Raw genomic sequence first — 20,953 nt, forward strand, 5'->3', positions numbered from 1 at the left:
AATGGAACAAGTTGACTATTATCAAACATGCTAAATTTAAAAACCACTACATCCAGTGGTTCTACTCTAGACTTAGTTCATCCATCACACTCTGACATGTAAGATGTGACAGGAACACCTTGGAGATCTACCAACACTACACCATCCCTCAGGATAGCAGCCTTCTCATCAGTAATATCTGGTTAGCCTTACTCAAGAAACACATTACTATCATTCTGCACAGCTCGCCAATCAGCAGCATGTGTTAACATGCGCATCAATGTATTATAAAAAAAATAGCCTGACCAATTACTGGTGAGTTTGCATCCATGTTCCCATCCTCCACCATATATGACTTCCTCTTTCACTTGTCCCTCTCTTACCTTCAGGCACTGAGCAGCACACACTACCTGAAATGCTGAGGCCCACCAACTCCTTTAAACTAACAGCTGCTCTTTTCAGAGCAAATTCTTTCAAGGGATGTGAGTGTAACTGGCAAGGCCAGCCTTCGTTTCCCATCACTAATTGTCTTTGAGAAGATGATGATGATGAGCTGCCTTCTTGAGCTGGAGGTGTAGGAACATCCACAGTGCTATTAGGCAGGGAGTTCTCAGATTTTGACCCAACATCAGTGAAGGACTATATAACTCCAAGTCATGATGGTGCATGTCTTGGAGGGTAACCTCTAGGCAGTCTTTTTCTAATGTATCCATTGCCCTTTTCCTTCTGTGTAGCAGAGTTTGTGATGTTGAAGTCGGCTTGGTGAGCTTGTACTCGCTGCATATGGTACACAATTCTTACACTGTGCATCGGTAGGTGCTTTTAAATATGGCTTTCTTTTTATATATGGGTGAACGTTAATGGGCTTCTGTCATTGTGATACAACAACTGCTTGTAGCTCAAATTTTAGTAAATTTTATCAAACATTACAACTAGAATTTCAGAGGTAAACCTTGTCACGCTAACCGTAGGAAGTTTTACAAACAATAGTTCTGTTCTTCAGCTCCAGCCACAATATAACGGAGGCCATGACAAAGTCCCATTGAGGTCAACCAGTCTGTTGCTGCTTCAACTTGTTTATTTTTGTTCGTCTACTTTTCTGAAATTCATGCAGGATTGAACAAGCTGAATAGCCCTTATCAGCCTTAACACATTTTTCTTCCAGTCAGAATCCTTTCGGAATAGATTTGTACTCTCTGGCCTGTGGAGAATTGTATAAAACCCACGGGATGTGATTTTTTTTTTCTATTGAGCCACAGCACTCCATATTTGAAACGCACAAGTAAGAGTTTTATTTAATACACCCTGAGCAGTCACAAAGACCCTCTGGACATACGAACACCAACCTGTTGCAGGTTAGCACAGTGGGTAGCACTGTTGCTTCACAGCTCCAGGGTCCCAGGTTCGATTCCTGGCTTGGGTCACTGGCTGTGAGGAGTCTGCACGTTCTCCCTGCGTCTGCATGGGTTTCCTTCAGGTGCTCCGGTTTCCTCCCATGAGTCCCGAAAGACGTGTTGTTAGGTAATTATGGATGTTCTGAATTCTGCCTCTGTGTACCCGAACAGGCGCCAGAATGGGGCGACGAGGGGCTTTTACAGTAACTTCATTGCAGTGTTAATATAAGCCTACTTGTGGCAATAAAGATTATTAATTAATATCATCAACTCATGGGCTGGGATTCTCCCCTACCCGGCGGGGCGGGGGCTCCCGGCGTGTTGGAGTGGCGTGAACCACTCCGGCGTTGGGATGCCCAAAAGGTGCAGACGTCTCCGCACCGGTAGGGGCCAAGCCCTCACATTGAGGGGCTAGGCTCGCGCCGGAGTGGTTAGCGCTGACGCCGGCTGACGTGGACGGCCTTTGACGCCACACCAGCCGGGGCCAAAAGGACTTCGCGGCCAGCGTAAATCCGCATATTCGCCGGAGCGTCAGCGGCTGATGTCAGCCCGGCGCATGCGCAGGGGAGGGGGTCTCTTCCACCTCCGCCATGGTGAAGACCATGAAGAAAAAGAGTTCCCCCATGGCACAGGCCCGCCGGTCGATCAGTGGGCCCCGATCGCGGGCCAGGCCACCGTGGGGGCACCCCCTGGGGGCAGATTGCCCCGCGCCCCCCCCTGGACCCCGGCGCCTGCCCGCACCACCTGCTCCCGCTGGTAAGGTAGGTGGTTTGATCCACGCCAGCGGGAGAGGTTTGACAGCGGCGGGACTTCGGCCCATCGCGGGCCGGAGAATCGCCATGGGGGGCCCACCGACCGGCGCGATGAGATTCCTGCCCCCGCCGAATCTCTGGTGGCGGAGAATTCAGGACACGGCGGCGGCGGGATTGACGCCGGCTCCCGGCGATTCTCCGACCCGGCGGGGGGTCGGAGAATCCCGCCCATGCAGTTTTAATAAATTGAAAATATTGGTATTCTTGTATATCAAATCTTGCATATCAAAACCTCATAAATCTAGTTAATTTATCACGACGGAACTTGGATTCTCCGTGACAGAGAAGCGTAATCTTGCAGAAAATCTGACTGAAGTCCACAAAATGATGGATGGAATTAGTTGCATTTCGGTTGACAGCTTGTTACAATTAAATAGGATAGTGAGCACCAGGAGTCATAACTTTAAGTTGCATGATGCCAGATCAAGAGAAGATATTATGAGGTGACTCTTTTTCTCAAATGCCAACTGACCTCTGGAACAGGCTACTGACTCATACAATGGTCACTGATGTCAAGCAAGAACTGAACCAGTTTTTGACAAGGGTGGAGAATGCCTTGTAATAAAGGTACAATTATCAGGGGCAGAATGATCTCCTGAATTAGTGTTGATCACCAAATTGGCATCAGAGATGAGGGCCTGGGTTTTTTCCTTAGTCTTGATATCATGGGAGTCCTTTAAAAGTGGCAGACGGGTCTTGATTCCGAGATTCCTGGCCCCATTGTCGCCTTGTCTAATTTTCAGAAGTGCATTCTAAGGGTGTTGACTTGTTCCTGTCAAAAATCCGGATCTGGTTGAATTCATTGTGGAGATAAACATCTCTTACTCCTTGCACTTTTCATTGTGCCAGTCCAGATTTTTAAAGAGTCATGATTCATGACCTCTCAGAGGAATTGTGAACCTTAGACTGCACGAGGGGATCTTTAAAAAGGTAAACTGAAAAGATCCTCCTTATGAAATCTGTCATTTCTGCCCTTCCACCCATCCTCATGCCCCCTCATGCCCCATGCCAAACTCTATCTTTCCACCCACTCCAATGCCTCTTGTGCCCCCCATGCCACCCCCAGGCTAAACTATGGTTATTCCATGCTAATTGGTCCACTTAAAACCAATGAACCATGTAGCGATAGTAGGATATGTAAGAAAAGCTTTGAAAAATGTAATTCATTCATACCCTTCAACAATATTGATAAAGTAATTTCACTGTAAGCTAACTAAAGTGTCAAACATTCGTATACTTTAAAGTAGCAACAGCAAAATTAGCAAACCCTGGAAATCAATTAATATTGCATAAACAACATTGTGGAGTTGTCAGCAGAAATCAGAGCATCTGAGCTGTCAGTCTAGCAACACTTTCTCTGGAGCACAGATGTTTCAACAAGAGTAAGAGGTTTCTGAGCTCTCAGTTAGCATACCTAATGAGGATAAGGGGGTGTGAGGGATGTGGCGGACCTATGTGTTCTTGTTTTAACTGTGACAAAGTCCCTCAGCAGCAAGGTGGGCCTTTAAAACAGCCTACTTCGGCATGCAAATTTCCCTGTGGCTGCCTCTGAACTCTTTCCCATGGTCAAGCTCACAAGCCAATGCCCATTCCTGCCAATAAAGATCCCGCCTTTGGCACTTTATTCCAAGGCAAAAGCCAGGATTTTTATGAACTCCTATTATGCAGCTCAAGGATGAAAATCCATGCCATAATTCCAAGATTCCATCACACCCCTTGCCACCAAGCATATGCTCTGGATTTGTACCTAACTTTTCACCTCTCCCAGCAGATTTTGATGGTTTGAGGAGTGACTACATTGTGATGTATCACAATTGCTTGGCACAGGCTGGATAGTCTCAGAGGTTCTTCTCCTGTCCGTCACTGTTTGTATGTTCATAAATCCCTTTATTTTCATTCTCTGTGAGTGTTCATTGCTCAGCCATCCCTCCTGCCTCACTATCAGCCTAAACAACCGAGCTTGTCTGAGCACAAGGAATTTGTCCTCAACCTCAACAAACTTACAAAGGCTAAGCTAACAGAACACCCACAGCCCTGTGCTTGCATCAGAAGAGAGATAAATTAGAATGTAAATGAAAATGCCAATGAATCAGAACAGCCACATTACTTCATCCTGAATGGTCTGTGAAATTTGACTGCAGAAGGCCCTCCATCTGTGTTTTGCTTAAAGGTTTGTTTGTTCTGATTTTTAAAAAATAATTACCTCAGCAACATCAACACAATGGTGTGGATAAAAAACAAATGTGGAACTTCCTTTGAATAAAATACTCATACAATTCCCTTTGATATGATTTCTTAAGTTCACTCCCAAATTTCTTACCAATGTTATTCAATCTGCTCTTTTAAATCACAAATTTGCTATTTTGATTTATCTTTCTTTCTTATCAGTTCTCCCCCTACCCCTTTTCCGATACTATACTTGGCTCTCGTATTACCCTTTTATTCAACATTTATGTGCTCTATTCTTTGGAATATGGATTAGTTTTTGGATTAGGTTGCCTGAAGCTGGTTGGGGAGTTGCGGGAGGGGGGAAAGTGAGGGGAACACAAGCTAAGCCATATATGGCCTGTTGGTGATGTCCTGGTTAATTAAGCCTTTGTCACCCAAGCAACTGGGTTTTAACACCTTCTGACTGAATCAAAGTCTTGAACAAGCGAGGCAGCGGGACTATTTGGAAGGAAAAGTGAGCACAAACGAAGCGCCCACCCTGCAATTAATGAATTAAGGGATTTGTCGTCACTCACCCAAGAACGACCATCAAAATTCACCTTGCAGCCCCTATGGCTGTATCAGCAACAGCAAGACATCTCAACTGTGGTTTATTTGATAACACTCTAACCTCAGATACAAAAGGATGTAGGTTTAAGTTCTGCTCCCAGGCTTGAGCACCAAAACCGAGGCTGACTCTCCAGTGCAGCACTGAGGGAGTTCTGCACTGTCGTAGATGTTACATTTGAGCCCTAAATACTCCCTCAATTGGTTGTAAATTACCTCTTGGTGCTATTTTGAAGTAGAGTAGATGGCTTAGCCCCAGGGTGCTAAATCTGTTCATCCTTCAATCAATATCACAAAAGAATTACCTGGTTATTATCTCATTGCTGTTTGTGGGTGATTGCTGTATGTCAAGTGGATTGCCAGCTGACTTCAAGACTGAAAGCAGTGAGTGGGAACTTAGGTTGGTTATGCCGAGTGACAGAAGATGGAAAGGCTAATTCCACAAGGATCAGTGCTGAGATCACTGCTGTTCAAAATTTAAGTACATTTTCTAAATGAGATGGAACAGTCAATACCGAGGTAAACTGCAATTGCAGAAGAGTATTAATAAACTTGTAAACTGGGCAAATAAGTGGCAACACAGATAAATGTGAGGGAGTATATTTTGGTAGGAAAAATAGAGAGGTCACATGATACTTGGAAGGCGAAAGTTTAGCTTTGGCAGAGAAACAATGGGATCTTGAAGTACAAATACACAGATTATTAAAAGTTATGCCACAGGTTAAAAAAAGCAAACCAAACCTTAGGTTTTATTTTTAGTGAGATAGAATTGAAAGTAGGGATGTTATGCTAACCCTGCATTGAATCTTGGTTAGACCAAACGTAGGGTGGAACCATGTGTCCTTTTCTGAGGTGTGATTAGTGGCTTCGGGACATTGCTGATGATATTAACCCAACGGTGGGTGGGAGTGGAGGGGAGCGGGAGCTGTACTCATCTTGCAGGGAGCATTACAAGTAAATCCTGTCTGGGTCCCTCATCAATCTGAGGCCTTGAGTGAGTGTAGTTGTGGCAGTTTATAGTAAGGAAAAGGGTCCATGATCTGGTTCACAGAGGTTGGAAACCTACATCCAGCAGGGCTTTTTAAATTTAATACTGTGTTCAAACAGATTCCTTTCAGTTGGATTCAAAGGGCTTACCCCACAGTGTGGGAATCATGTGGTCAAGTAGATGTAAATACTTTCGAAGAACAGATAAAATCTGCAGAATGGTAAAGTCTGCAGAACGGTAATGATCTGAAGTTGTTAAATGACTCACACTTTAAACTGTAAAACAAACAAGCGTCAGCTGTCAATGTAGTTAAAACAAACTCTGCTGGTCTGCTTTGATCGATAGGCAGAGGTTAGGAAAAGGTAGCACCTGGTCACGCATTTTCAATAGAGCTCTTTGTTGACCTTTCCCCGATGGCTATCATTGTGGCATTATGAAAAGTTTGGATGAGTTTCAAAAGCTACAATTATCTCAATAGGGCTTCTGAGTTCAAAGTTTGATTGATAACTGAAAGAAGCTATTAAAGGATCAACTGTCTTTAAAATGAGTCCTGACTAAAAGTTTGTTTTATAAAAGATTAACTACTTAAGATATAAAAATTTCAAATGGATTTGATGAATGTGCATTATTCCTATGTCAAGTGTGTATGAGTGAGAGACATATTAGTTCTCTCGAAGTTTTCTTTTAATCTCCTCAAGTTTCCTATGTCTGCCCATGATTGATACTGGGTGAGTGGCTATGGAGGCATGAAGGAGGGAATGAGGGAGGAGGTGGTTAGGGTGCATGATTTGGCATTGAGTCAGCATGGAAAGTATGAAGATCTTCATGGGCGGGTGGGGATTTTGAGGAAATGTGAGGAGTGAGGGCTAGAGGGCCAAATATCTGCTAAAGCAACTGGGATGAACTCCCAAAGAACTGAGATGGGCTTTCCAACTAGCCTGTCTTGGCACCTGCCCAGTCGTAACTCCATCCCATATCTGTCTGACACAAGCAAAAATCGTGTGTTTCGGGGTATTTTTATTGTGGTGGGCTTGGCGAGTTGGAAATTTCACAACTTGATCCTCAGTAGTCAAAAATCTGTCCCGTGTTTCTGCTTATGGGAATGCGCATAACTGATGACCATAAAGAGAATACAGTCATCAAGACATCCAGCAGGAAATTCCAAAGAAACTTCTTTACTCAAGGAGTGGTGTGAATGTCGAACTTGCTACCACAGGAGGTGGTTGAAGCAAATAGCACAGATGCATTTAAGGGGAAATTTTACAAGCATTTGAGGGAGAAGGAACTGAGGGTTAGGAGGCAGATTTAGCTGAAGAAAGTTGGGAGGAAGCTGGATTGAAGCTTAAGTGCCAGGATGGTGAGCCAAATAGCCTGGTTCTGAGCCATTTATCCTGTGTAAACCTATGTAAATTGGCCATGCTACTCCTCATATTGGAACAGTGACTTCACTTCAAAAGTGCTGAAAAACACTTTGTGATGTCATAGAATCATAGAGCTGTACAACACACAAATAGGCCCTTTGGCCCACCGCAGTTTTGGTCTCCTTCTCTGAGGAAGGATGTTCTTGCTCTCGAGGGTGTGTAGCAAAGGTTTACCAGACTGATTCCAGGGATGGCGGGATTGTCATATGAGGAGAAATGGACTAGGTTGGGATTGTTCTCGCTGGAATTCAGAAGAATGAGGGCGGATCTCATAGAGACTTGTAAAATTCTAACAGGACTAAACAGGGTAGATGCAGGGAAGATGGTACCAATGATAGGTGTGTCCAGAACCAGGGGTCACAGCCTGAGGTTTCAGGGTAAACCATTTCGGACAGAGATAAGGAGACACGTCTTCACACAGAGTGGTGAGCCTGTGGAATTCATTACCACAGGAAGTAGTTGATGCTAAAACTTTGAATATATTCAAGAGGCGCCTGGGTATAGCACTTGGGGAGAATGGGATCAAAGTCTATGGGGAGAAAGCAGGATTAGGCTATTGAGTTGGATGAACAGCCATGATCGTGATGAATGGCAGAGCAGGCTAGAAGGGCCAAAAGGCCTCCTCCTGCTCCTATCTTTTATGTATCTATGTGTCTGTACCAGCCATCAAGCACCTATCTATTCTAATCCCATTTTCCAGCACTTGGTTTGTAGCCTTGTATGCAATGGCACTTCAAGTGCTCATCTAAATGCTCTTTAAATGTTGTTAGAGTTCCTGCCTCCACTGCCCTTTCAGACAGTGAGTTCTAGATTCCCACCATCCTCGGTGAAAAGTTTTTTTCCTCAAGTTCTCTCTGCCACTTACCTTAAATCTATGGCCCCTGGTTATTGACACCTCTACTATGGCAGAACGTTTCTTCCGATCTACTCTTCTCTGTCCCTCAATTTTGTACACCTCAATCAGATCTCTCCTCTGTCTTCTCTGCTCTATGGAAAACAACCCCAGTCTAACAAACCTCTCTTCATTACTGAAGCTAATGGGTGGTACAGTATCCCAGTGGTTATCACTGTTGCTTCACAGTGTCCCAGGTTTGATTCCCAGCTTGGGTCATTGTCTGTGCAGAGTCTGCACATTCTCCCTGTGTCTGCGTGGGTTTCCTCCGGGTTGTCCAGTTTCCTCCCACAAGTCCCGAAAGACATGCTTGTTAGGTGAATTGGACATTCTGAATTCTCCCTCTGTACCTGAATAGGCGCCGAAGTGGTAAGACGAGGGGATTTTCACAGTAACTTTATTGAATTCTAAATGTAAGCCTATTTGTGACAATAATAAAGATCATTATTATCATTATTATTATTATCAACACTCCAGCCTAGGCAACATCTTGGGGAATATCCTCTGCAACCTTTCTGGATGAATCATGGGCGGAATTCTCCGATCCCCCGCAGGGTCGGGGAATCGCCCGGAGCCGGCGTAAATCCCGCCCCCGCCGTGGCCTGAATTCTCCGCCACCCGGGAATCGGCGGAATCGCGCCCCGCCGATCAGCTGGCCCACAGCGGCGATTCTCCGGCCCGCGATGGGCCGAAGTCCCGCCGCTGTCAGGCCCAATCCCGCCGAAGTGGTTTAAACCACCTCTGTGCCGGCGGGATTGGTGGTGCGAGTGGGCAAAGCGATCGGACCCCGGGGGGTGCCCCCACGGTGGCCTGGCCCGCGATCGGGCTCACCGATCGGCGGGCGGGCCAGTGCTGTGGGGGCACTCTTTTCTTCCGCCGCCGCCACGGCCTCCACCATGGCGGAGGAGGAAGAGACCCCCTTCACCGTGCATGCGCCGGTGGTGACGTCAGCAGCCGCTGATGCTCCGGCGCATGCGTGGACCTGCGTCGACCAGCGAAGGCCTTTCGGCCAGCCCCGACGACGATTGGCGTAGCGCCAAAGGCCGTTGGCGCCAGTCAGCGGAGTGGGAGCCACTCCACCCCGGGCCGAGCCCCTAAAGTTGCGGAGAATTCCGCACCTTTGAGGAGGCCCGACGCCGGAGTGGTTGGCGCCACTCTGCTATGCCGGGACCCCCCGCCCCGCTGAGTAGGGGAGATTTTCGCCCCACATCCTTCCTATAATCTGGCAACCAGAACTGCACACAATATTCTAGCTGTGGCCTAATGAGCAGTTTATACAGCTCCAGCATAATCTCTCTGCTCTTATATTCTATGCCTCAGCTATTAAAGGCAAACCTCCCCTATGCCATCTTAATCACCTTACCTACCTGTCCTGCTGCTGCATTCAGGTACTTTTGGACATGCACACCAGGGTCCCTCTAGTCCTCTATAATTCCCAGCGTCCTGCCATTAATTGTGGCCAGTGTTTTCCGAAACTTCTCACAGGATCCCCTCTTCTGTGGGTTCCCCAGTGGTCGGGCGTTGCATATAATTGGAAATCCAGTTGAAAGCATTGGCCAATGGCAGGCCACCGACGCTGTCACGGAATAGGCCACAGAAGCGACACGGAAAATCCCACCCTGTGTATTCCCTCACCTTGTTAGTCCTCCCAAAATGCATCACCTCACAATTCTCTGGGGTAAATTCCGTTTGCCACTGTTATGCACTGGCCAACCCGTCTATATCGTCCTGTAATCTAAGGCTTTCCTCCACTCTATTTACCACACCACCTCTGGTTGTGAAAGGAAAGTGTTTCTTTTTCAACTTGTCAAAATCCAATATGTAGTGGGAATAGATTGTTGGCACCCTGCTCCTCGCTGGAGTAAGAGCAGGGAATGCAGGTCAGGGTGAAAACACAGCATTTGACCTTACTGCCCAATTTTCTTATATTTTCCAAACTCATTTTTGGGTAAGATAGTGCAGGCAAATTGAAATCTTTGTAATTGAGCCAGTCTGAATTTTGTTTTCAGTACACAAATGTTTATTTTATGCATTAATTTATTGTTTTGATGTACATTTTTAAAACTATATTCAATCATGTACTTATATGTTCATAACTGACATGGGTTAATTGTGATTCTGATCTGCTGCATCTAGTTAATGTTATGTACTGCACCTTTCTCCTGCTGATCTCAGAAAGCCATGGGAAAGTGACCTGAACGGATCTGCATCTGTTTGGACAACTTATTCGGCATGGCTTCATCTGAAGCCATTTATGGCTGTCGCTTGCAAAATGATCCTAATGCGTCTTTTACACTGCTTGTTTTCCATTCAATCTGATTAGTTCAGGTGAGCTTCGAGCATAATAAAAAAGAAAGGAAACTACCTTTTTTGTCACGTACTAATGGCATCTTTTGCTCGTCAGATCTTTTTTTGTGCCAAGCTTTTGGATAAATAGTACAATAAAGTGCTTGGACATGTATGTGAAGCAGGAGTATCTTCTTACTTATATCCGCGGCTACTGTTTTTTTCCTACTTTTAATGAGTAGAATGGATTTTACAAAAGTTTACAGATGATCCTATTCTTGATTATTGGATTTATTACGTTCTAAATTGTTCACAGAAAATAACTGAAATTAATACCTATTTTGGTTATATAAAAAATTTACTCAATTGTTCTTCCAAATGTTCATTGCTACGTATAATGGATGTTATGTGCACTCTCAGCTACTCCCACAATATCATGCACAGATAAAGCCATCTCTCATCACTTCCTTCCACCCACCTTCCGTCTCCCAATCGTACTTCCTTCTGTCTCTGCTCCTGGAAAATCTATCTCTTAGTTCAATTGCAAATGCACTTTCAAAATCCCTATTCCGTAATTGTGGCCAGTGTTTTCCGACCCTTCTCACAGAATCCCCTCTTCTGTGGGTCTTTAACTCTGTTCACACCATGTCTGTGGCTGCTGAGTTGCTCTACTGCACACGCACTCCAACCTTTAATGCCATACCCCTACTTAAACCATTATTCTCACCCTGATATGACCCTTATCACCATTTAATTAAGCCCAAGAGACTGAGATCTGAACTGATATCATAGGCAACTAATTTTGCCATTCGCTGCTAGATGTGACTTGTCCGTACTGCTTCCTATGGCGCTGAGCACCCGGGTTCGATCCTGGTGTCCATGTGGAGTTTGCACATTCTTCCCGTGTCTGCGTGGGTCTCCCCCCACAATCACAAAAAATATGCGGGGTATGTGAATTGGCCACGCTGAATTGCCCCTTAATTGGAAAAAATAATTTGGTACTCTAAATTTAAAAAGAAAGATGTGACTTGACCGCATAAAACATTAAGCACTCACTGCTAAAATTCTTTATTATTCTGGACTACAGAAACTACCCTCTTCTTTTCTCTACCACAAATCGGCTTCTTAAACTTTTCCCTTATCACCTCTAACCTCACCTCCAACAATAAATGCAAAGAGCCCATGGACTTCTTTGTCACTAAGATTGAGACCATCCAATTAACTGCTTCCCTCCATTCCCCTAACCCACTCGTTCCTTATTCCTTCAAAATTTTTCATCACCCCTCTACTCAGTAAAACTTGATCCCTCTGATCCTTGTAAGCTACCCACCCAATTCCCAACCTCTATCCTTCTCCACGGTCCCTGAATGTGATCTTGCCACCCAAATTCATATTCAAATCCTTCTAAACAGGTTTCTGCTCTTGACACAGTGCCAAAATGGGTCTAATCAAAGTCACACACGAAGAAATTGTGACAAAGGAAACTACTTCTCCTTCTCGAATGGTAACTTTTGATCATTCCCTTCTCCTCCAAAGCCTTCCATTAGTTGTCCAGTTGAGTGGAACAGCATTCGCCAGGTTCCATTCTTATCTACCTTAGAGTGGCCAAAGAATCACTTAAACTGGCTCTTCTTCTTCTCTTGCGCCATATCTCTGGTGACTCCGAAGGATGTATCAACAATCCCACTAACTAATTTACATTTATATGCTGCCCCTCAGCAACATCAGCCAAAAATGCATTCTCAGTTTCATGCTAATGAACCCAGCTCCACCTAACCCCAACCTTATTACCCTCCACTGCCTTCAAGTTGTCAGAGTGCTGTGCACAATGAGCAGGAATCTTCTCCAACTAAATACTGGGACGATTAAAACTACTGGGCGCAATTTAACAAGAAAACAGCAGAATCCTCTTTTGGGCATGTTGAGTGGAGTGTTTCTCGGCGCCTACTGCACAAAGAACGACCCCTATCAACCGGGACTTGGTTCTTTCTGCCTCAGTGAGGAACAACCCAGGGAGCCATTTTTAAATGCACCAGGAAGCATTCTTGAGGTAAAGGCAATTAGCCTCTCTGAGCCATCTTCCATTGAATGGGATAGAACTGCCCCAGTCATATATGGTGAAGCATCACAGGTCAGAATGATGGGTTTCTCAGACCAAAATGAACCAGTAGGCTCGAAGATGGCAAGACTTGCTTCACATGTTAGAAGGCTTGCTCCTGTGGTTCCTTCCAATGCAAACACTGTTGTGTTCTCAAGAGCGTATGCAATGGTGTCAATGTCATTGCAAAATTGGGGACAAAAGGACCTAATAGTTTACCATCTCTAAGAAGGACCTTAACTCTGGCACATTCCTAGCTGCTGAGACTTCTCTTATTGGCTCTCACCTTGTCTTCAAGCATGTACATGCCCTTTAAATCCACTTTGAACCCCAGATAAGTGGCTCCCTAGGTTGGAGATTGCACTTCTCATGTTTGACTTGGATTCCCGCATCTCGGAATCTTATCAACACATCTTCTAAACTTTCTGGGTGCTCCTCATGTGATGTTCGTGTTATTAGGATACCTTGAAGGTGATTCTCCATTTTGGGCTAGAATAGCGTACAGTCCGAGGGGATGCCAAAGGTAATCTGGTGTACTGAAACAGACTTTTGTGCATGTTGATTGTCTCAAACTTCATCCAGCCACAACTGCAAGTACGCATGACTGGGGTCAAGATTTGTACAAGTGAGGTCCCCTGCTAACTTCACATAAAGGTCTTCAGTTCATGGAATTGGCTATTTATCTCCTTGGCTGCCTGGTTTATTGTAAGCTTGCAGTCCTCGCATATCCTAACAGAGCGGCCCAGCTTTAATACAGGGGCGATGGATGTTGCCCATTCTGAAAGTTGCACGGATGTGATAATTCTCAGTTCTTATGGGCATTTAAGTTCATCTTCCACTTTTTGGTGCAATCCATAAGGGGCAGTCGTGCTCTGAAAAACTTGGCTGTTGAGTCTGGATGGACATAAATATTAGCATATACTCCCTTTATTCAACTTAACTCATTCTGGGACATGTCCTTGCACATGTTCAAGACTGTCTGAGATTTAATTTTTTTTTAACCACTTCAACTTGATTTGGCGCAATCAATCTCACCCCATCAGGCTTAGTCAATGTCCCTCGACAATGATCATGGGTAACTGGGCATCATGTTGTTGATATGGCACTCAAATCAACGTTGTTTTCAAATTGTTCAGGGTCTTCCCTGTATATGCCACCAACTTGGCTGTTGTCTCTCTCAAGTTTAAAGACCGAACACCTCCACAAAGATATTTAAACATTTACTCACCCATAACTGTAGTCGACGCCCTGGTGTCAATGTCCATCTTATGTGGTCTTCCATTTACTATTAGGAGTATCTCCAATGGGGCTGTTTTGTTCATTCTCACCATGTTTAATCTCTATGTTTCAGACTCTTCATCTGAATTCTTCTCCACTTTGTTCACTGGTGCTGTGTTTTGGAACTTCCTATTGCACCAAAAACAAATAAACTCTCTGCAGTGGCACGATTCCTAGAGTGATCTCCCCTGCACCGACAGCTCAATTTCTTTCCAGGCCACTGACTACAACCCTGTTCCTGGAATTGTGGCTGAACTTCCTTTGTGTATGTCAACCTGGTTGCACGCCATGCAGCCATACCACCCAGAACTGGTTCACTCTGCCCTCTTGCACGCTTTGAAACTCTGACAAGCCCTTCTCAGCAGACTCTGTTGCCTGGGTGATCTCTATCGCCCTATCTAGGGTGATCTTCACTTTAGCCAGAAGCTTATTTTGCATATTTATGTTGTTAATACCGCATACTAAATGATCACGCAGCATATCACCCAGTGCTGCACCAAACTTTCAGTGCTCAGCCATTTTCTTGAGTCTGGCAACAAAGATGGAGGTTGGTTTTCCAAAATCCCTAACAGTCAAGTTGAACTTGCATCACTCTAGTATGATCAACTGTCTGGTGTTTAAATGCTCCCTGATCAACTTCACAGAGGGTCAAATGACTTAGTGTTAGGAGAATCTGGAGGGGTCAAATTTCTTACAAAGTTGTAGGTGTTCGCCCACAAGCTGTTAATCGGATATCCTTCTGTTAATCCTCCCCTGTTATTTCATTTGTCATATAGAAGTAACAGAGTGTGTTGATATACTGGCTCCAGTCTTCGGTCCCCTGATTGAATGGGTCTAACTTCCCAATCAAGGGCAATTTTCTCTCACACATACATCGTTGACACTTTGACAACTGCGGGCTTGTGATTGATCTGGTTTATATGTTTCGTCAATGTGGTGGCTCAAGGCAATACCAGATAGACAGTAGTAATGAAGAACTAAAGGTTTATTGTCAATTAACAAGGGTACTTATGTACAGACACAGAGAGCTGGATTCTCCGATTTTGAGGCTATGTCCGGAGGATATATCTGGTTTGACGATGAAAATGTTGGTGCCGCCCCCGCACCGATGCTCCAACTGATGAGGGGCTAGTAGCAGCACCATGTAAAATAAACGGCCTTCCCAGTATAAACGCCTGGAGAATTGCCGGGTACGTGGCCCCGCATGTGCACGGTGCTGACCTGCATTGGTCACGCTGTACAACATTGTCCGGCTGTACGCGGACGCAACCTGCCAAAGAGTGCCCCCCTGGACACCCCTGCGCCAACCCCGGACCACCCCCCACAGGTCCACCTACCCCTCACTGAAGCCCTCCCCATCCAGCAGCACGTTTCCCTCCTAACTGTGGCAGTACTGGACGCAGTCCGCAGCTGCCACGCCAGGTTCCTGAAAACTGAAAGCACACGTCACCCGCGTTGTTGGGAACTCGGCCCATCATGGACGGAGCATTAGGAGAGGGCCTGCAGGTGACGTCCTAAGGCTGTCCCAATGGCGTGCGGGGTACTGTTCGATGATGCCATTTTGGAGGGGGTGGAGCATCTGTAAATAGGCTCCACCCCCGATTCGGTCGTAAGCAGGGATTCTCCCCCCCAGTCGCCGATTACGATGTCGGCGTCGGGCAACAGAGAATCCTGCCCAGAGTCTCTAATGTAGGAGTAAACACTCTGGCTCCTGGGTTGATTCTGGCTAGAACCCCGCTGCTTGGGACGGGCGCTGATCCTTCATTGATTGGGATTCGCACACCCCTGCATGATAGGGCCTGAGCCAGTCATGTGGACTACAAGGACACCTCCCTTAAATGGCCCGTGTTACCACAGTTACATTAAGGGTGCTCCATAGGTGTGAGGTTTTGTAGGTTCAATCAAGCACCACCATCACCACTAATCTCTAAAACCCAGTAGTCTGGTAGAATTAGGTGGTCCAACATGTTTCTTCCATTGTTCAGCAGGATTAAGGTGTTAGTCACATTGAATAAAATGCCTGCCAACTGATCCATCACAAATAGCAAGTTAACAGATATTGTTGATGTTCCCTCTGTTAGCCAGCAAGGAATCTAAAGTGTAAAAACCTGTGACTGTGGTATCCAGACCAACTGACTGACAGATCTGGAACTAAGTTTAGGTTTCCCACTGAACTCCTTGAGGCAGGTGATATCTCTTTGTAACTGCCTGCTTGCTAAACTGAGCCACTGAATGATGATATTTACGCTGAATCTACTTGTTCCTGGATCTGCATATGAGTGAGCAAGAACCACAATTTTTCTGATACAGCCCTTCTTTGTTCCTTGTCATCGTCTTCCAGCTTGTTGCCCTCCAGGAAACAAAATGTTGGAGCATCACTGCTATGGCCCAGAAGAATTGAAACAGTGGGCAGGATTCTCCGGTCGGCGACGCCGAAATTGCATTTGGCGATTGGCCAGAGAAACCCTGTTTGTGGCAAAAATCGAGGGCGGTGCCTCATTTACGATGCTCCACCCCACACGCCATATGGACGGCCTCAGGATGTCACCTGAGGCCATCCCCCGATGCTCCGCCCCTGATGGGCTGACTTTCTGATGACGTGGGGCGCGTGTGCTCATACCGTTCGGGAAACCTTGTGTAGCGGCTGTGGACTGAGTCCAGCGCCGCGACAGTCGGGGGGTTGAGGGGGGGGAAAGCCGTTCTGCGGGCAGAGGAAGCTGTGGCAAGAGCTTGGGGCACTGGTGGGGGGTGGTCCAGGGGTGGTGAGGGGTGTTGTAAGGGGGCAGTTTTTGGCAGGCCGGGTCCGTGCGCTGCCGCCGTGCGCAAGCGCGGCCACGGACCGGCCATTCTCCAGCCATATCCGCAGGTAAAGCCGGGAGCTTTATGCTGAGGAGCTGCTCGCCCTTCACCGGATAGAGGATCGGTGCGGGTAAGGTGCCGTTTTTTATGGAGTAAAACGATGCTGTTTCCATGCTGCTGTCAGCACTTAGTCTGCAAATCGAAGAATCCAGCCCTGTATGTCTGCAAAAAGACGATTGACATTGGGCGGTATTCTCCGCTCCCGATAAAAATCGGGATGGCCGTCGTGAAATCGGCCGAGGTTCACGACGGCCTCGGGGCACGCTCCCCGCACCTAATTCACCCCTACCCGGGGGGCTAGGAGTGGGCCTCCGTCTTTCCCGGCGGCGAATTTGTGAGGTCATCCGCGCATGCGCAGGTTGCTGGGTCCAACCCGTGCATGTGCGGATGACTTAATCACGCAGACGGTGTGAACCGTGCATGTGCGGTGGCCGTCTTTCTCCTCAGCCACCTGGCAAGACGTGGCGGCTTGATCTTGCCGGGCGTGCGTCCGTTTTGGACGCTGGCCCGACGATCGGTGGGCACCGATCGCGGGCCTGTCCCCTCCCGAGCACAGTCATGGTGCTCCCGTGCCAATCGGGCCCCTACATGCCCCAAACAGGCATCTGCCGCCCGTTTCATGAATGCAGCGACCAGGTGTGGTTGCTGGCGTGTTGAAACGGGCGTGAAGGGCCGGCTGCTCGGCCCACGGGCTCGGAGAATCGCCGTTCGCCGTGAAAAACGGTGAGCGGCGATTTTTCCGAGTGGGGGGGAGAATCGCTGGGGGCGCCAGGGGGTGTGAAAAACGTCGGGAGGCCCTCCCACGATTCTCCCACGCCACGAGGGGAGCGCAGAATTCCGCCCATTGTTCTTGCAGTCTTTGACATGCAAGAACCTGTCAATGTTCCTGATATTCATCTGATAAGGATGAGATTAGTGCAATGCATAGACTGAATTAAAACAAAATTTTGTAGGCTTATACAATCCCTCAGCCTGCATGACAGATGGCATTACAACAGTAACAACTTACGTTCATAAAGTGCCTCTTACTTAGTAAAACATCCTGTGCATTTCACAGAACAATTACCAAACAAATCTAGCACTTAAACTGTTCAGCCTGCTGAAAATCCATGCAAGTGTGCAAGAAACGTGATTGAAATGTATCAGACCCCGAGGGATCTTGACAAGCTTGATGTGGAAAGGGTGTTTCCTCTTGTGGGAGAATCCAGTACCAGGGGCCACTATTTCAAAATAAGGAGCCGTTCATTTAGGACACAGATGAGGAAAAAATATTTCTCTCTGAGTGTCATGAGTCTTTGGAACTCCCTTCCTGAAAGGACGATGGAAGCAGAGTCCTTGAATATTTATATGGAAAAGGAAAATAGATTCTTGATTTGATTTGATTTATTGTCACATGTACCAAAGTACAGTGAAAAGTATTTTTCTGCGGCCAAGGAAACATACACAGTACATACATAGTGGACAAAAAAGAATAATTTCCAGAGTACATTGACAAATGGTACATCAACAAATCGTCATTGGTTACAGTGTGGAATAAGGGGCCAAACAAAGCAAATACATGAGCAAGAGCAGCATAGGGCATCGTGAATAGTGTTCTTACAGGGAACAGATCAGTCGAGGGAGAGTTGTTGGGAAGTCTTGTAGCTGTGGGGAAGAAGCTGTTCCTATGTCTGAACGTGCGGGTCTTCAGCCTTCTGTATCTTCTGCCGGATGGAAGAGTCCGGAAGAAGGCAATGCCTGGGTGGGGGAGGGGGGGGGTCTCTGATAATGCTGTCTGCCTTCCTGAGGCAGCGGGAGGTGTATACAGAATCAATGTGAGGATGGCAAGCTTGTGTGATGCTTTGGGCTGAGTTCACCACACTGCAGTTTCTTGCAATCTTGGGCCGAGCAGTTGCCATACCAGGCTGTGATGCAGCTGGATAGGGTGCTCTTTATCGCACACCTGTAGAAGTTTGTGGGAGTCGCTGCAGACATGCCGAATTTCTTTAGCTTCCGTAGGAAGTAGAGTCATTGTTGCTTGACTGTTGCATCAACGTGAGTGGACCAGGACAGACTGTTGGTGATGATCTCCTGTTTACAAGACAGGCGTTTTAACCATCTAAGCCACAGCACCAATCTGACTGTTGGTGATGATGACGCCCAGGAACTTAAACTATCGGCCATCTCCACTTCGGAGCCATTGATGCAGATGGGTGTAGTGTCGTGCTACGCTTCCTGAAGTTGATGATCAGTTCCTTGCTCTTTCTGATGCTTGACAAGCAAGGGGGTTAAAGGTTATAGGGGTATGCAGGAATGTGGAGTCGAAGTTGAAATCAGATCAGCCATGATCTTATTGAATGGTAGAGCAGGCTCGAGGGGCCGAGTAGTTCACAAGGCCCAACAAATTCAGCATTGGTGCTCAGTATCATGGTTGTTTCCAGCAGAATGCTATAAACAGTCATTTCAAGTTTGTTGAAACTTTGTGAAGAAAACCGATATGAATCTCCTTCAAAACTTCAGGTGCAAATACATTCAGCATGCTCTGCCAGTAGCATCAGAGTGAAGCAGAAATTGCTTTATAGTGGCGCCAAACCTTCAATGTATCCGCAATTCTTATCGTAGTTTGAAAGGACAACAAAGATATTCTTGGTCAAAAAGGCTCCCTAAGAGCGTGATCATTATCAAGACTCAATCTGAAAATATACGGGAACAATTAGAGGAATATCCACTGATTAAACAGGTTCTTGCATGAAGAATAAGTGATCCTTCAATTTGTCTGTGTAGCAGAAATCATGACTGGTCTGAGCTGATAAAAACCTGGAGGAAGTTCCCTCCCATTAACATTGCACTTAAAAATATATTGGGGGAGGGGTGGGATTATTTCAGATGTGGAATTAAACTTGACTCCACATTGAAACTGCCTCAGTTTGTTACATTCGTAAGAGATAAACAACGATCAGCAAACATTTTTAATACGTATAATTTTAATGAAATTACAGTGGAAACGGGAGGGAACTTTGTTTAGCCATTTTAAGAGCATTTGAGCTATTGAAGATCTCATATTCCCAGAGGATTTCAGTTGAGTGAATGTCCTATCTACATTCAGTTGGGATTATTTCCGTGGTGTCACACATGGTAGACGTTTCAGAGATTTGAACATATTCACAGCAGCAAACTGGAATCTGAAAGAATGTTTAAATGTTGCGTGAATTAAAGGAACAGCAGACAAATATGTTCTGGTCTAATAAAAGTGCATCAATGATTGTAACATTATCAGTTATACATTTGGCAGAAAAGGCTTAACCTGTTACCCGGTAGCATAGTGGTTAAGAGACTCCAGTTACTTTGTTCAAAGGTTGTTTAAACAGTAGTTAAGAGAGCTCTGCTGTGTATGTTATTGCCCTAACAGTTCAATTTGTTTTCTTATTTCTGTTTCTTGCCCTTGAGCAGAGGAGCAGAATTTGAAGCGAGCTTATCACAAGCCTAATGCACTTGACAAGCCTGACTGACTTGCGCGTTGTTAAACCGATGTTTTTTGGAGGTTCGATAACTGCTATTGAAAAGGCAGTGGAACTGACACTGTATCGACAGGGGTTGCTGCCACACTGAAATGATCTATGTGGAAGTTATCAATAGACTGTGACACCAAACATCAGAATTCCCCTGTCGCTCTCTCACTAGGGGTCAACCATATATGCTTGCTTGTGGAAAAATCAACGCTCGAGGACAGGGGGTCAGGTGGTGTTGCGGGGGGGTCGTGTTTGCGTGTGGGGTGGTAAGTGGGTCTGAAGTTGTCACTAGAGAAAAGCGGTCTGCTCTATAAACGAATAATTAAAGAGTCCAGGAATTGTCTGAAAATGTGTTGTTCCATTGAGCTCTGGAAACAGATTCACCAGTGTGAATAAGCTGTCTACCAGTAAACAGCCTCGTGACTGTAAAAGTAAAATATGAGTTGAAGCAATTGTGTACAATTTGCAAATTTGTCATGTGTACCTGCCTGGTTAGAGAAAAAAAACCGGTGGTGCCAGGCTCTTTCCCCAAATTTGTTGACCAAAAACCTGTGTACTTTAATGCCTTACACTTGGCAGACAGAGCACTGTTCCCATATGAGCATTTCCTCCACACCCTCTTCATGAAAACGGCTTGCATTGTTTCAAGATAAACAGTTTGCGAGTAAGACTTTGGGCTGTTT

The sequence above is a fragment of the Scyliorhinus canicula genome, chromosome 14 (genome assembly GCF_902713615.1).
Source record: "Scyliorhinus canicula chromosome 14, sScyCan1.1, whole genome shotgun sequence".
NCBI lineage: Eukaryota > Metazoa > Chordata > Chondrichthyes > Carcharhiniformes > Scyliorhinidae > Scyliorhinus > Scyliorhinus canicula.